This window comes from Narcine bancroftii, chromosome 3, assembly GCF_036971445.1.
Source record: "Narcine bancroftii isolate sNarBan1 chromosome 3, sNarBan1.hap1, whole genome shotgun sequence".
Taxonomy (NCBI): domain Eukaryota; kingdom Metazoa; phylum Chordata; class Chondrichthyes; order Torpediniformes; family Narcinidae; genus Narcine; species Narcine bancroftii.
The window spans coordinates 29,949,222-29,965,993 of NC_091471.1; the positions used below are offsets into that span (position 1 = coordinate 29,949,222).

The 16,772-nt window shown below is 44.4% G+C and overlaps 1 protein-coding gene across 15 annotated transcripts in view; it reads right to left on the minus strand.

The window, feature by feature from the left end:
• ctbp1 (C-terminal binding protein 1) overlaps positions 1-16,772 on the minus strand; it is a 424,680-nt gene that overhangs the window by 243,079 nt on the left and 164,829 nt on the right. Inside the window, exon 1 of one of the 15 annotated variants that reach the window (XM_069923692.1) lies at positions 4,054-4,191. The exons of 13 other annotated variants lie outside the window; for them this stretch is intronic. The gene's annotated coding sequence lies outside the window, so the exon portion shown is untranslated. Of the gene's footprint in view, positions 1-4,053; positions 4,192-16,772 lie in introns of those variants that run through there. One more of the 15 variants, XM_069923700.1, reaches the window with a different exon arrangement.

Below are 16,772 nucleotides of genomic sequence, written 5' to 3' on the forward strand. Positions count from 1 at the left end.
TGAGGGTGGCGGCCGTGGGGTGAGGGTGGCGGCCGTGGGGTGAGGGTGGCGGCCGTGGGGTGAGGGTGGCGGCCGTGGGGTGAGGGTGACGGCCGTGGGGTGAGGGTGGCGGCCGTGGGGTGAGGGATCCCAACTTGTCCCTCAGTTTTTCAGTGCTGCCCCTCCTGTGTCTGTACCGTTGGTGGCAGGGAGGAATTCTCCAGGGAGGGTCAAAGGGGCTCTGTACACAAACTCGGCCGAGGAGGCATAAAATGCCAGCTGAAGAAGGTCAGTGGCCTCCAATGTCTGCTGACCAGCTGTTTTGAGTGTGCTCCCATCGCTGTGGCCAATGCGCTGACTGTCAGGGAGTGAGAATGTCCATTCTAGGGTGGGCCAATGACATGGTTATGGGCTAGGGCTTCCTTGGTTCTTTCGAAAGCAGTGGTTGCCTCCTCACTCCAGGCCAAGTCTTTCGGTTTGGAGGTCATCATGGGAAAGAGGGGGCGCATGATTTGTGCTGCAACGGGTATAAAGAGGACCATGCCGACAAATTCCTGAAGGCCCTTGAGTGTGTTGGGTCTTGCAAACTGCTGAATGGCCTCCACCTTCTCTGGCAATGGTGTCGTTCGGTCCCTGGTGACTCTGTGGCCTAGAAAATTGAGCACCTCCTCCAGAACTGGCACTTTGCTGGGTTGACCGTGAGGCTGAAGTCAGCCAGGCAGGAGCAGAGTTTGCGTAGGGTGTTCCTGGTGGTTCCTGCTGGCGATGGCAATGTTGTCCAGGTAGATGAAAACAAAGTCCAGATCTCTGCCCACTGCATCCATGAGTCACTGGAAGGACTGCGCTGCGTTTTTAAGTCTGAAAGCCATGCGTGGAAGTCAAAGAGTCCAAAGGGCGTGATGATAGCTGTCTTCCAGATGTCGTCTGGATGGGTGGGAGTTTGGTGGTAGCCTCATGCCATCTGTATATGCAGGACTGGGTACGGTCCGGGGTAGTTGAATTGTTGAGGCACCGGTAGTCCCCGCAAATTCACCAGCCCCCTGTGGCCCTATGTACCATGTGCAGAGGGGAGGCCCATGGGCCTCCCCTGTGGCCTTTGGTACCATGTGCAGAGAGGAGGCCCATGGGCTGTCAGACCTGCAGATGATCCCCAGTTCATCCATACATTTGAACTCCTCCTTGGCCAGCTGCAGCTTGTCTGATGGAAGGAGTCTAGCCTTCACAGGGGAGGTTGTGGAAGAACACAACTCTGTGTCAAGATGTGGTGTTGCACACCGTACATCGGCATCATGGATGTGAACAGGGGGTGAAGGATGGAGGGAAATTCACTCAAAATGCAGCTGTACTTTTCGGTGGGGTGGTGACTGTGGCCATTTGCTGGTTCCACACGCTGGTGACAGCAAGCTGGATCATCTGGGCATGCACCAGGCGTTAAGCTTTGAGGTCCACGAGCAGGCTGTGAACTTGAGAGGAGGTCTGCGCCAAGGAGTGGTTTCTCCACCGTGGCTTGTGAGAAATCCCAGTGGAAGGTCTCATCGCCAAAGGCATATCAGCACTCGTCGCATGCCAAAGGTCTTTATGGCGGTGTTGTTGGCCACCCATAGGGTGGGCTTGCATGGTCAGGTTTCTAGTGGCTGAGCTCTGCCCCCATATTGACAAGGAAATGGCGGCCCATGGTCTCGTCTGTTACATGCAGTAGGCTGTTTGCATGGCCAGCGCTGGCCTCGGCGTTTCCCAGAAACATGCAGGGCTGCTTGCATTTACGGGTTTCTGCTCCCCAACGCTGGTGGTACGAATACCACCGCGCCTCTGCTCCCTTTGCTGGTTTACAAGGGCATTGCTGATTCCTGCTTGTTTGAGTTTTGGGCCGCTGCTCTGTCTGGGAGCATGTCAGCTGATTCATGGTGGATTCGTTCTCCCTTTGGGTGCACCGTCGCTGCAACCTTGCAGAGGATGGGGGGGGGGGGGGGGGAGAGAAAGGGTCGCTGAAATCCACATCTGCTAGCAGCAGCTGGATGTCATCAGGCATCTGTTCTAAGAATGCCTGTTCAAACATGAGGCAGGGCCTGTGGCCCTCTGCCATTTTGTCCATGAGGGCAGATGGCATTCTGTCCCATAGGCCGTCCAGGTGCATGTGCTCAGCTGCTCGTCTGGAGAGTCCATAGGTGCTTCAACACAGAGCATTTACCTTCCTCTAGTGGGTTCTGTTCGAGGACGTCCACTCTAGCTGCAGTTTTTTGGTCCAGGGAGCTGACGACATGGTAGTACTTGATGGAGTCTGAGGTAATTACTTTATCTGGAACTGTACCTCTGCCTGTCCAAACCAAGTGCGTGGGCGAAGCGTCCAGAAAGTCGGGAGTTTGAGGGCAACTGCACTGACTGCTGCAGCGTCCATACTGTTGAGTCCAGAGGCATTTGGACTGTCGGGGTCACAAATGTAGCAGCAGCTAAATGGAGTTGGAAAGAACGAGACCAGTAGTCAGTGGGCTCATTTGCACTCCAATTGTTCATTGAAACTTCCCATGCTGCGCCTTATAAAGCTACAGGCAAGTCCTGCCCTCACGCCGGAAACAAAGTCTTGACATTGCCCCAAGCGCATGCGGACCGACTGATGGAAAAGATGACCCCAACGGCGCCATCTTGACATGGCTGCTCCGCTGCCGTGACCATAACACGCAGAGCTGGTTTGCCTGCCGTTAGTGATGTGCACCACCGCAGGCTATTATTTCTACGAGCTCCATGTTGTGTTTCAGTCATTTTGGATCAGAGATAAATGCTCCTTTCCCTCAAGAGCTCTCCATCCATTTTGAAAGGTTTTCAAGCATCTCTGGATAACAAAATGTAAATATCACCTCCCAAGAGATCACTCACTCATCACTATACTCCAATGCAGTGTCTCCCTTCTTCTCGATATAGTCAAATTCAAATTGTAGCTCTCACCACCCCCCCCCCCACGCACTAACCGCCAACCCCCCCAGTCATTTTGTGCATCTCAGAAATTCAAAGGATTTACCAATCATGGAAGTCAGTGCCCAAGGGCACGACCATTAAGGGCTCTTCCCAAATCAGCTTAATTACACACCTTTCAAATACACTATTTGATGATTACAACATGATCAAACTTAGTTTAGGTGAAAGCAGAGATTGAACATCTACGTGAGCTTCTCATCATCTGTCATGACTCCCCCCGCCCAACTTCTACTCCACCTTCTGTCTCCTCTAATTGTTCCAACAAGGTTCAATTCTTTGGCTTGGCTTCGCGGACGAAGATTTATGGAGGGGGTAAAAAGTCCACGTCAGCTGCAGGCTCGTTTGTGGCTGACCAGTCCGATGCGGGACAGGCAGACACGATTGCAGCGGTTGCAAGGGAAAATTGGTTGGTTGGGGTTGGGTGTTGGGTTTTTCCTCCTTTGCCTTTTGTCAGTGAGGTGGGCTCTGCGGTCTTCTTCAAAGGAGGCTGCTGCCCGCCAAACTGTGAGGCGCCAAGATGCACGGTTTGAGGCGTTATCAGCCCACTGGCGGTGGTCAATGTGGCAGGCACCAAGAGATTTCTTTAGGCAGTCCTTGTACCTTTTCTTTGGTGCACCTCTGTCACGGTGGCCAGTGGAGAGCTCGCCATATAATACGATCTTGGGAAGGCGATGGTCCTCCATTCTGGAGACGTGACCCATCCAGCGCAGCTGGATCTTCAGCAGCGTGGACTCGATGCTGTCGACCTCTGCCATCTCGAGTACCTCGACGTTAGGGGTGTGAGCGCTCCAATGGATGTTGAGGATGGAGCGGAGACAACGCTGGTGGAAGCGTTCTAGGAGCCGTAGGTGGTGCCGGTAGAGGACCCATGATTCGGAGCCGAACAGGAGTGTGGGTATGACAACGGCTCTGTATACGCTTATCTTTGTGAGGTTTTTCAGTTGGTTGTTTTTCCAGACTCTTTTGTGTAGTCTTCCAAAGGCGCTATTTGCCTTGGCGAGTGGGGGAAACTCCCGATTTACAACACTTTTTTTTTATTATTAGTTCAGCCATAACAGTGCTGCTTTTTCTATGTTACCATTTCTTGTTCCATTTATTCCTTACTTTGTTTCCTGTGTATTCCCACTTCTGCTGAATGGTTATTGATCCAAAACCTTCACTTCATATTTCTCCTCACAGATGCCACCTGATCAACTCACAGAAAGTTACCCTTTTCAAATTCATTTTCTCAAATGGAAATAGAGCTGAAAGGAAAAAAAAATCAGGAAATGCGGATACATGTAATTAAAATTGCTTCCTCATACAGAAGTAAACACTGAAATGGACTGATCCCAAACACAATTTTACATGTTTTAATGCTTAATTTTCCAACCAGCTGGTTCTTACTTCCTTGCCTCTCAAGTTTAAAACAGTAACAGCTGCCATTTTTTGAATCAATGTTTTCTGATATATTATTTTTACTTACTTTCTCTGGACGTCACTGGGTTATCACCAGAATTTTTTCGCCCCCAAAACTAAGATGACACACATCAACCAGAGGGAGTAAAGGCACCTATTCTTTCCGAAAATATCTTTAGTAAACCAGTAGTTTTAATATCATAATTGAGACAGACCATTACTTTTCAATTGCAGATTCACCTAATTATGCGAATTTAAATTCCACAGCTGTCAGAGCTGGATTTGAAGTCATGAGCATGAATCTATGGTCCAAAGCTCCAACTACTAGTCCAGAAACTTAGAACCATATGACTGTATCCTTTTTAATTTTAGCTTCGTTGCTTCTATTTTTAAAAAATTGAATCCAAGTTGCTTTATTTTATACAAAGCACAGAACAGCTGGGCCACGTAGTTTGTTTCCTTGATTTTACTCTACATCAATTTTAATTTATTTACAGTGTTTAATAAATATTTTAATTTTAAAATGGTTTATACCCGAAACTACTTTTAGAAGTTGCCAAGCTGTCAAAATTCATCAGGGTGGTCTGGAAACAATCCTCAAAACTCACCATGCAAGATTCAGTCACATTTCATGAATCGGTCTGCTAACAAACAACCACAAAGCCAGAGACACCAAACCCAGCGAGGCCTGAGGAACAGTGTGAAGAATAAGCACAAGGAATCCACAATTCTCCTATTTAAATTAAAACTATGAAGTGCCTTAACCCACGTTGATTGCATGACCAAATCATGTTGCCTACAATTTTAATTCATGCCATTGTTCAACAAGTTTTATGCAGTCTTTAAAAGAGTTCACATTGGCATGTAAATTAATTAATTTTATAAAGAATAAATAAAATGTTTCCTTAAGCTGTTTAGAATACTTACCTGTAAATGTCAAGCACACTTAGGTCTAAGCGTTTTAAGGACTCCACTGTTTTCATTCCACAATACAGGTGTCTATTTTTTTATCCAGGATTATCAGGTCAGGACACCTGCCAATGTTCGAAATCTTCGGTATTTCAGAATAATTTTAAAATGGCGGTCCCTAATTAAATGCCTCGCTCCTAGCCCCCACTGTCCATCCATCGACCCCCCCCCTCACATCTAACTCCCAGTGCGGCAGCAGGGGTACAGTGCCGTCAGTTCACCGGAGCACCGCACTGGCTCGCGGCGAGAAGCAAGCAGTGACGGCTCAATGCAGGAGCTACGGCCATCTTCGTTCCCCATAATTCCTCACACAGCTGGAACCGCTCTATCAGAGCCAAGGATACACAGAGCAATTCCAGCTGTGTGGGGGATTATGTGTAAGGGACATGGCCATTGATCCCGCATTGAGCCAGCCACCTACTTCTTTCCCACCGGATGCTGGGGAACCAAGATTCACTTTTCCACCAAAGAGAGGAATTTCCCTCTGAAAACAGGGAATATTTGCAGAACATTTTTAAAACTCAATTATATTTCATTCGACCTATCCCACTTCAAACGTCCAACCTCTGAAATCACCGCAACTCAACCTTATTTAGTTAGTGTAAATGCCCTGCCTGTGTGAACGACAATTCTGGAGATAAGTATGCTAATTCATTACAGGAAATTAATGTTACTTATGTATAAAACGTTACTTGATGAACAGATGTCATCTACTGAAAAAAATGTGCCTGTTTTGGAGGTTGCTGGTGCTCAGAATCTCGGTTAAAAGGTTAGCCACCTGTACTGCAGCGATGAGGTATTACCACTACTAATAACCAAGTCAAAGAATAATCACTCATGGTTCTGCTGTTCAAACAAAAGCATCAAGCAGAAAAATTCATGAACCAGTAAATATTTTCTAACAAAAATAAATCTACTGTTTCTCCGGTTTGGTCAGACAGCTAGCTCTACCACTTCCACTACTGCTCACCTCACTTAAAGGGGAAATACTACAAAATGAGAAATCAATCAGCAACTCCTTCCTTATACATCAGGTGTCAGTCTGGATTAAGCACAAGCATGCAAGCTATTTATTATGCTATGGAGCTGGCAGTTCAATAATGGGTGAACATACTGCTTGCAAGAGAGATTGATTGTCATATCTAACAGGAATATCATACTGAAGTCAAACTCAACCATTTTCAAACATTTAAATACATTTTTGTTGCTATTTAAAAAGAATATGAAATGCAATTTTTTTCTCAAAAAGTAGTCAAAACTCAAGTCAAATCTCCTGCCCAGAAAACAGCATGCATTCATCACAATCCTCTTGGCCACTGAGCAAACTATCTATTCATTGATATTCACTGTCCATGACGTTACTTTTTCTCACAGAGTTTAATAGTTTAAATTTCTAACTAATATCCAAAGTTCAAAACTTATATATATATATATAAAAATATTTGAATTGCTAATCCAAATAAGCTGTTCAAGGGATTTGTTGAATTGCAGTTAAATTTCTGAAACAAACAAGACTGCAGATGATGAAAACTGGAGCAATGCAAAATGCTGGAGGAACTTAGCAAATCAGGCAGTATCCATGCAAGGCAACGGAAAGTCAATGTTGGACGCCAAAATCTTTAATTAGGACTAGCAAGGTAGATGACAAGCAAAAATAAAAAGGTACGGGATAAGAGGATACATGGGAGAGAAAGATACAGGAATATGCAAAAAGCTAGTTAATAGAAGAAAAAGGCAGAGGGCTAAGGAAGATGGGAGAGGACAGAAGATTATGGAAAGAAACAAAGGAGCTGGGAAGCCAGAGGAAGAAATGTTTGGTTGACAGGCAAGTCGAGAGGGCCAGGGAGGAGAAAGAAGGAACGGGAGGAGGAAGAAAAGGGCAGACAAAGAAGGGAGGAGGAATGAAAGGAACAGAGAGAGAGGGAAAAAGGGTAGGAAACAGAGATTACTGTAAATTGGAGGTCAATGTTGATGCCATCTGGTGAACTTCTTAACTCTTACTCTTTGTCCATCCTCCTGGTATGATCATGAGAAACAATGTGATGTGATAATCTGATTTTGACTCCAATACCCTCTCCATTCAACTTGATCAAAGTGAACACCATCACAAAATCTACTGTTTCTGCAATTGTGAAACATGCCTTGCAGATAATCAACAAGATAAATAAAAAAAATTTGGAAGGCAGAAGGATTAGTTAGGAGTTACAGCAATGAAGATGCAACTTACTCCATGCCTCTGTTCTACAACAGACAATATTCATCAACTCATTGATACATTTCTCCACTTAATAAGAAGTGTGCTTGTGCTTTGGAAATCCTTTGTAAAATTATGAATTTACTTCTCAGAACAAGTTGTGCATAATTTACAAAATAACTTTAAATTGTTTTGCTTACTGAAAACATATCCTTACATGGGGGGGGGGGGGGGGGGGGGGGCAGTCCCACTGTCCAAAATTATAATTAACAGTTAAACCCCTTCTTAAAAAAAAGGAAATTGGTCCTTGATACAGGACAATTTCCACAAACCGAGAGTACTTGTAGACACATAACTGACAGGATTGAAAGTCTCAAGATTGAGGGCTCAGAACAGGTACGTTCAATATCATTATCAGAAAATGCCCTCTTTGGTCCAGAATCGCACATTTCTCTCGCCTCTCTTTTGGTGAGGCGCGCGATTTTCTTAAATGGAAGGATGCTGCCCCGCCTACTCATGATCAGTAGTTGTTGTGACATCATGTCCAGTTTGAACATGGAAAATATTCATTATTCAATTAATAATTCAGAAATAAGATTCCAGAAGTTATGGAGGTCATTTATGACTCACTATCTTGCATTATTATTATTTTACTACAATGTAATGAAATAATTTGACTTGATTCTTTTCCACATTCCTTGTATTTTTTTTCTCCTTCATTTTCTTTTAATACTAGTCAAATATAGCATCTGGCAATGCGGTTAAGGGGACTGAGTTTTTCTCATACTATTTTCTTTTTTATATTCTTAGAGGCTTTCCCCCTCTAAAAAGCTATATACTATTTAGAATATCAATTATCTATGATTTACAATTTATGTTAGTGTATACAGAATCTTATTTTGTTTATGTAACTATCCATACTATCTTATTAAATGGTACCCTTTTTGTATAAAGTATTTTATTAAAATAAATGCCATTATTTCCCAGCAACTTCAGGACCAGTCCTTCGCTTAAAAATTAGTTCTGCCTCTAAGCAATTAAAGATAAATATAGTGTTCCAAGATTAAATACAAGTCTTCACACCATTGCCATAAAGGCACTGGAAAGATTCATTGTTCCAATATTGGCTGCATTATTTGTCTTCCTTGCCCAAACAGTTTTATCAGCTTTAACAGCTGGATGTGAGCCTGAAATGCAGCTGGAAGACAACATTCAATGAGTACAACAGATAGCATTTCCAATTTAATGGCTGCTCTGGTCCATTTAAGGTCACACAGTTTGGCAACTTTGCTCCCAGTTTTAATTAGCGGAGCCATTTTACAGTGCAGAAGGCTGGGCCTGTCACTTCATTCAATTCATTGCAACACCCATGATACCAAGAATAATGTGCACAGAAAATTACTCAAAATGAGAAGCAAGCTAACCAAATTTTAAAAAAACATCAGTGCTCTGCGATCTGGTTACATCTTTCCAGCAGTTTTGCAGACCTATTTGTTCCAGGTGCCCTTGTTGGTATCAAGAATCAGGAGGCAATGGTTTAATACTTCCATTGCCCAAGTTCTGTCAGTTACTTCTGAGTTCAGTTGAAACCTGCTCACATTGCTTCAGCAGATTCTGTCACATGAGATTTCCCTTAAAGTGAATTGTGCTTCTATAAACATCTGTAGGGTCAAACCAAAGTGATATCAAAGCTGCCCATGAATCTGACAACAATTTAAAATAGTCAGACAGCAAACCAGGAAGCAAGTGTAAAAATGTGAAAGGTCTGCAAATCTTTTGGGAAAATAACAGCCAAAATTGTGGAAACATTTTCAAGGAATAAATTAGTACAAATCCACATGAATAAATTCAATTATTTATGTCATTCAACAGCAGACCATAAAAACCCAAGTCAAAGAAGCAATCAATAATATCCTACACAACATCCTACATAAGGACAGTTAGCACATGTATTGCCAAAGAATAATTAAAATAGCAACCCAAAAATAACATACAGCAAGCAATAAAACCAGAAGTTTTGAGAGGAAGCTGAAGTGTTAGGGCCTTGGTAGCTGACAACACGATCACCAAAGATAAGTAATTAAAATTGGGTGTGACCCAGATATAGCCCAATTCAGGTCTAAAAACATAAAGCTGGAGAAACTCAGCAGGTCAAGCAAAGTCCTTTATATAGAACAGGTTTTTAAAAATACATAACCAACATTTCAGGCTAGAGTCCTTCATCAAGGTATGGAAAAATGTCAGGAAGAGTCCAAACAAAAGAGTAGGGGCGGAGGTGGGGGAGATGTAGTCACAAAGGTAGGAGGTGATAGGTAGAGAAGGGAGGGAGGGGACAGTAGCAATCAAGGGGAGGAGGAATGGTCAGCTGAATAGAGGGGGAAGGGAAGGGGGAAGAGGCAAGCAAGGTTAGCAGAAACTGGAAAAGTTGATGTTAATGCCATCTGGCTGGAGAGTGCCCAGACAGAAAAATCAGGTGTTGTTCCTTCAATTTGCGAGTGGTCTTGTTTGGATAGTACACAAGGCCATGGACAGATATGTGAGTATGGGAGTGTGACAAAGAACTGAAATGGTTGGCTACTGGGATGCCTCGGTCACTGGTGCAGTCAGAACACAAGTGCTCAGCAAAATGATCTCCCAATCTGTGCCTAGTCTCTCCAACGTAGAGAAGGCCATGAAGGGAGCACTGGATGCAGTAAATCAGACCTGTGAATATACAAGTGTTGCTTCACATGAAAGGCCTGTTTGGGGCCCTGAGCCATGGTGAGAGAGGAGGAGTGGGTCAAGTGTGGCACCTCCTATGGCCATAGGGAAGGTGCCGGTGGGGAGGGGAGGGGGTGGGTAGGGATTGGTGGGGAGGGATGAGTGCATAAGGGAGTTACAGAGAGAGCAATCCCTACAAAAGACAGAGAGGGAGGGGGGGGGAATTTTCTGGTAGTGGGATCATGTTGTAAGAGCTGGAAATTCCAGAGGATAATGTGTTGGATGGGGAGGCTGGTGGGGTGGTAGGTGAAGATGAGGGGGAATTCTATGTTTGTTGCGTCTGGGGGCAGTTGGGCCAGGGCAGATGAGCAGGAAATGGAGGAGATGCAGGTGAGGACAAAGTTGATGGCGATATGCAGTGAAAGCCACATTTGTGGAAGAAGGCAGCACTTCTGAAGATATGGACTGAAAGACCTCTTCTTGGGAGCAGGTGTGGCGAAGACAGAAATTGAGAAAAGAGGATAGAATCCTTGCAGATTACAGGGTGTGAAGAAGTGTAGTCAAGGAAGTGGGTGGTTTCGAACCTTGATGAAGGGCTCTAGCCCAAAATGTCAGTTATGTATTTTAACCTTTGCTACATAAAGGATGCCTGCTAGACCTGCTGAATTTCTCCAGCTTTGCATTTTTAAACTTCAAACACAGCGTCTGTAGATTTTTGTGTTTTTTCCCACTTCGGATCTCGGTCTCTGAGATTTAAGGTGACTCTGCTCAGAAGCAACAAGACACTGAAAGGATCTGAATGCAAAGTTTTTTAATTTATTGCTTAGCTGGAGACCAAAGTCACAATTAGATGCAAGGGTCATAACAGACAAATACAATATGATCTAAGACAAAGACACAAGAGTTTTGGGTGACCTCGTTTCTGAAGCAGTAAGCATCAAGGCCAGTCAAGAGTCCATGGAGGTCTGCAGGTTATTGATGATGTATTCACAGGCAATGAGCAGAAGTACGAGTGGAATCATACACTATGAAGCTACGCATAGGTCATTTAAACAGAGACACAGATATCTCGTCCAAAATTCGTTGTCAATTATACGGAGATAAATTAAGAGAAAATTGGTTTAGTGTCAGCCAATACGTAGTGCAGCGCAAAAAAAAATCCACAGGAGAGTGCAGAGTGCCCGAGGAAAATTCAATTAGAGCAGAACCAACATTATTTCACAAATGAGCTTCGTTCATGAGTCCAAGGACAGGAAAAAAAACTCTTTGAAACTCCCCTCCAAGTCAAGAAGGAGACAAGGTGGGAAAGTCAGCTTCAGATCAATGTCACTCAGAGGAATAATCACAGTAAAGGATCCAGAAGCACATGGAAACTGGTGTTACAATTTCATAAATTGTTTTAGATACTTCTACCCTGGGGAAAAATACTCACTGTTTACCTTAGCTATACTCTTAGTCACCACTCCGCCTCCTACACTTAATGGAAATATATCCAACCTCTCCCCATAACTCAAGCACCCCAATCCAGTAACATTCTTGTTAAATTGCAGGAAATTATGTACTCTTATGAATGCAGTCATTGTACAAAATTTCACTGAGCTTTGGCCCAGTGTTCAGAGACCCCCAAAAGAGTGGGCACAAGTTTATAATGTGAAAAACACACAAATGCTGGAGAAACTCAGCAGGTCAAACAGTGCCTTGATGCAACAACAGTGAAAATCCATCACCAACATTTCAGGCTTGAGCCCTTCATCAAGGTGCGGGGGAACATGAGAGATGTCCAAATAAAAGGGGGGGGGAAGGGGAGGACACTGCAGGAGGGAGAAGGGAGAGGGTTACCCCTCCTACCCTTCACCCCCCCCATGGGCTACCCTTCTCTCTCTCCCGCATCCATCACCCACACATTTCCCTTTCCCCCCCGCCAACCCTCCCCACCTCCCTTCTCCATCCTCGGACCTCTCCAACACCGCCCCCACCCCGACCCTTTCTCCTGCTTCAAGACCTCTTCCTCCTCCTGGACATCTCTGCCCACTCTGGATCTTTTTAATCTCCAATTACTGCCGGGACATCATCCATCTCAACATCACTACCCTCTGTCCTACTCCAACCTCATCTCCTCAGAACACTCCGCCCTCCACTATCTCTGCAACAACCCTAACCTCACTATCAAACCCGCAGACAAGGGTGGTACTGTTGTAGTCTAGTGCACAGCTCTCAGACACCTCCTCCAATCAACCCCTCCCACAGGATCCCACCATCGTATCTAACACCCAACAAGCCACCGTATCTAACACCATCTCTTACCTCTGACTTTGGACACGTCCTCCCCACACCCCACATCCCCATCAGCCATCAACCTCTGTCTCCCATCCTAGCATTGCCTGTTTCTACCTTCTACCCAAGATACATAAACCTAACCATCAGGGAAGGCTCATTGTCTCTGCTTTCTCTTGCCCCACTGAACTAATTTCTTCCTACCTTGACTCCATCTTTTCCCCTCCTAGTTCAATCCTTCACCATCTATATCCACAACACCTCACTTACCCTCCACCTCCTTCAAGACTTCAAATTCCCCAAACCGGACTGCCTCATCTTCACAATGGATATCCAATCCCTTTACATCTGCATTCTCCTCACAGAAACCTCAAAGCACTTAGTTTTTTTTTCCTGGACCTCAGACCAGAACAGTTACCTTCCACCACCACCTTTCTCCACCTGGCAGAACTTGTCCTCACTCTTAACAATTTTTCCCTTAATTCATCCCACTACCTCCAAGGGTTTTGTGGAGCAAAACATACTGCAAGCCTACACAGGCAATCCCCCCCCCCCCCCACCGAACTCTTCCTTCAATACATCGACCACTACATCAGGGCGGCCTCATGCACCCACGATGAGCTCGTCAATTTCATCAATTTCGCGGCCAATTTCCACCCAGACCTCAAACTCACCTGGTCCATCTCTGGACCTCTCTGTCTCCATCTCAGAAGTACAAAACCTCTAACTCCCACAACTACCTGGACTACTTGTCCTCACGCCCTGTCCTCTGCAAAGGCTCAATCCCCTTCTCTCAATTTCTCCATCTCTGCCGTATCTGCTCCCAAGATGAGGTCTTCCAGTCCAGAGTCTCTGAAATGTCTGCCTTTTTCCACAAACGTAGCTTCCTCTCCATCACTATTAACTTGGCCCTCACCTGTATCTCCTCCATTCCTTGGTCATCTGCCCTAGCCCCCCCATCCCTAGAAACAATGAACACAGAATCCCCCTCATGCTCACCTACCACCCCACTAGCCTCCGCATCCAACACATTATCTGCCGGAATTTCTAGTAGTTACTACAAGACCCCATCACCAGACATTTTTCTTTCTCCTCCCCTCTTAGCCTTCTGTTGGGGTCATTCCCTCCATGATTCCCTTGTACACTCTTCCCTCCCCACCCCCGACTCCTTCCACTGTGGCCTGAGGAGGTGTAATACCTGGACCGACACCTCCTCCTTCACCACAGTCCGAGGTCCCAAACAAACCTTTCAGATGAAGCAACACTTCACCTGTACCTCCAAAGAACTCATTTACTGCATCCGGTGCACCCTCTTTGGCCTTCTCTATATCGGAGAGACAGGTTGCAGATTAGGAGATTGCTTCGCCCAGCACCTCCTCTCCATCCGCCATAAAAGTGACCTCCCCGTAGCCAACTATTTCAATTCAGAGTCACCCTCTCAAGCTCACATGGCCTCGCACACAACCCCACCTTGACCACTCACAGATTGGAGGAACAACACCTCATTTTTCATCTGGGCATCTCCAACCCCAGGGCATGAACACAGAGTTCACTGCATTCCACTAATAAGTTTGCCATTCCCCCCCAGCCTTTAACTAGTTATTCCTATTCCTCCTTCCTTTCTCCCTCTGCCTTGCCTAGGCTCCTCCCCCTCCTCCTGCGGTGTTCAACCCCTCTCCACCTATCATTTCCCACCCTCATCACCCCCCCCCCCCCCGTTTTGTTCAGACATCTCTTATGTTTAACCCACACCTTGATGAAGGGCTCAAGCCGAAAAGATTAGTGATGTATCTTCACCTTTGCCTCATCAAGGCACTGTTTGACCTGCTGAGTTTCTCCAGCATTTGTATGTGTTTTTCACTCAACCGCAGTGCCTGTTTTACCACAAGTGTAATAATGTGATTTGGCAAATCCACCGCTTGTTTTATTTTAGGAGAGCTTTAAAAGGGGTAGAAAATCAGTTTGTAAGTGAATCATTCATTTCAGAATGAGGCCAAAGCACAACCAAAGCTTCAATCAAGAAAAACAATCCCACATTCCATCACAGGTGAACCTAAAAGATCTTATGCCTCTTGGAGAATATTAGTTAAGATTTCCTCCAGAATACTCGTTATATTTTTACCTGATGAACACTTCAAGAACAGTGATTAAAAATTAATAGAATTTACAGGCTATAACAGTTTAAACATGGCCAGAGGCCCCACACAAGGAAATATCTTCGACTTTGGGTTTTTTAAATATTTTGAGTTTTTACAGATTCAGTAATTTCAACAACCAATCTTTGTTTTAAACATTCGTAGAATGTAGAGTCTGTGTTTTGTCTTTCCCTTGCCCCCAAACACGCTATACCAATTATACATTATTACAAATGGGGTTCAGAGCTCCCACCAAAAACCTCAAACAACCTAATTAAATAACCCAAGTAAGAAATAAAAGACAAAAACTAAAAGAAAAACAAAACTAATAAAACAAACTAAACAAAAGGCTAAAAAGAAAACATGCACGTCACCTGTGCCATGTTCCATTTCCTTAACTCCAATCTTTTCCATACCAAGACAAGTTTTTATAGCATTCATATTTCACAGGGAGGGGGAGCTAGTCAATCTACATGCCCAAATATTTCAGATATGGCTGCCACACTTTAACGAATGTGTCATGTTTCCCCCTTAGATTGCAAGTGATTTTTTCCAAAGGAATGCAATTTTGCATTTCCATGTTCCATCGTGTAGTATTTAATTGGGAGTCAGACTTCCAAGTAACCATTATATCTAAAACTCACATTTCCAATATCTCACAACAGATACAACTCCAGATCTTGTGGAAAATCCACTATTGTAATTTTTTTTCTCTTCCCAGAAGTCTCACCTTTGTACATAATCAAGTGGAGTGGACAAAAGTTCCAATCTTCACACCGAAAGCACATTTCTGAAATTTCCAGCTTTGATTTATGTAACTTTTGTGGAGTGAGGTACAGCTGGTATAAAAAGTTATATCGCACCAACCTGTATCTGGCATTAATGACCCCAATTACACTGTCCAGACAGAGGTCTTGCCACCACTCTTCATTGATGGTTGTGCCCAAGTCCGACTCCCATCTCTCCCTTGACCTGTGTCAGACTGGCTTCGGGCCCTCACTTTGGATTAAATTTACACACGTTCTCTTGTCAAATTAGAATCTCCACATTACTAGACCTAGACAGGGTCAAAGACAGTCCTAATTTTTTTTCCCTTAAAAAGATCTTAATTGCAGATAGCAGAAGAATGTTCTATTAGACAGACCATATTTGTTTCTCAACTGCTCGAATGACACAAGCTGCCTTTGTTCGTAACAGTTGACACACCTGATCCCCTTCTGGCACCAGGTGCCAAAGTCAAGGATTTCAACTTGTTCTGGGTCAAGGACATTTAGTAGATACCTTCCATCGAATACACTGATTTTTTTTTGCCATATCTGAAGAATATGATTTAGTATGAGGTTATCTGCTTTCGTTGAAATTCATTTTGTGTCCCATTTGTATACAAATTCTCCTGCCATCTTTTCACCTATTACATCTAGTCCTATTAGTGCCCAGGAGAGGGAATGCCCCCTTTCAAAGAGGAGACGATAAACATTGCCTGGGCTGCCCAATAGTTTTTTTTATATATATAAATTTGGTAATTTTAACCCCCTCCCCCACCAATTGTGATCCCATGTCAACTTTTCCATGGAGATTCCAGTCACCTTACCATGCCACAGGAACCTTCTGACACATTCGCTAAGCATATGGCAATGAAGTTTTAGCATCACCAGTGTTATGTGCAGAGTCCTCCATCCATCAAGGTCCTCCTCAATCTTCTGGAAATCAGGTTCAGGGCTCATGGAGGGTATGCGGGCATCCCGAAAGGCCTCTAATGCAGACTTCCCAACACCTCAAGAGGATTTGAAACCAGGAGGGGAGGTGCTCTGATCTGGCTACCTGGACTTGCATTTGGGATTACTGCTGAACAACATGCTGTGTGACCATGGAGCCAGAGAGGCAGCAAGATCCACAGTCAGTTGATGTCTACAAAGGGAACATCTTTTGCTTTCTTTTAATAATGGTGCAGGAATAAGTGGTAATATTTAATATCAAATCTGTACCGATCACTGAAGGCAAGTCTTGCAAAGAAGATTGAATAAGGTGACTTGATACAATAAGACCTAAATTGTACCCACATTCTCAAACTGTGTTTAATGACTGGGTTGTCAGTTAACTTGAATGAAGAAGATAGAAGACCCAAGAATTGCCAACATGAAAATATTCTTAGT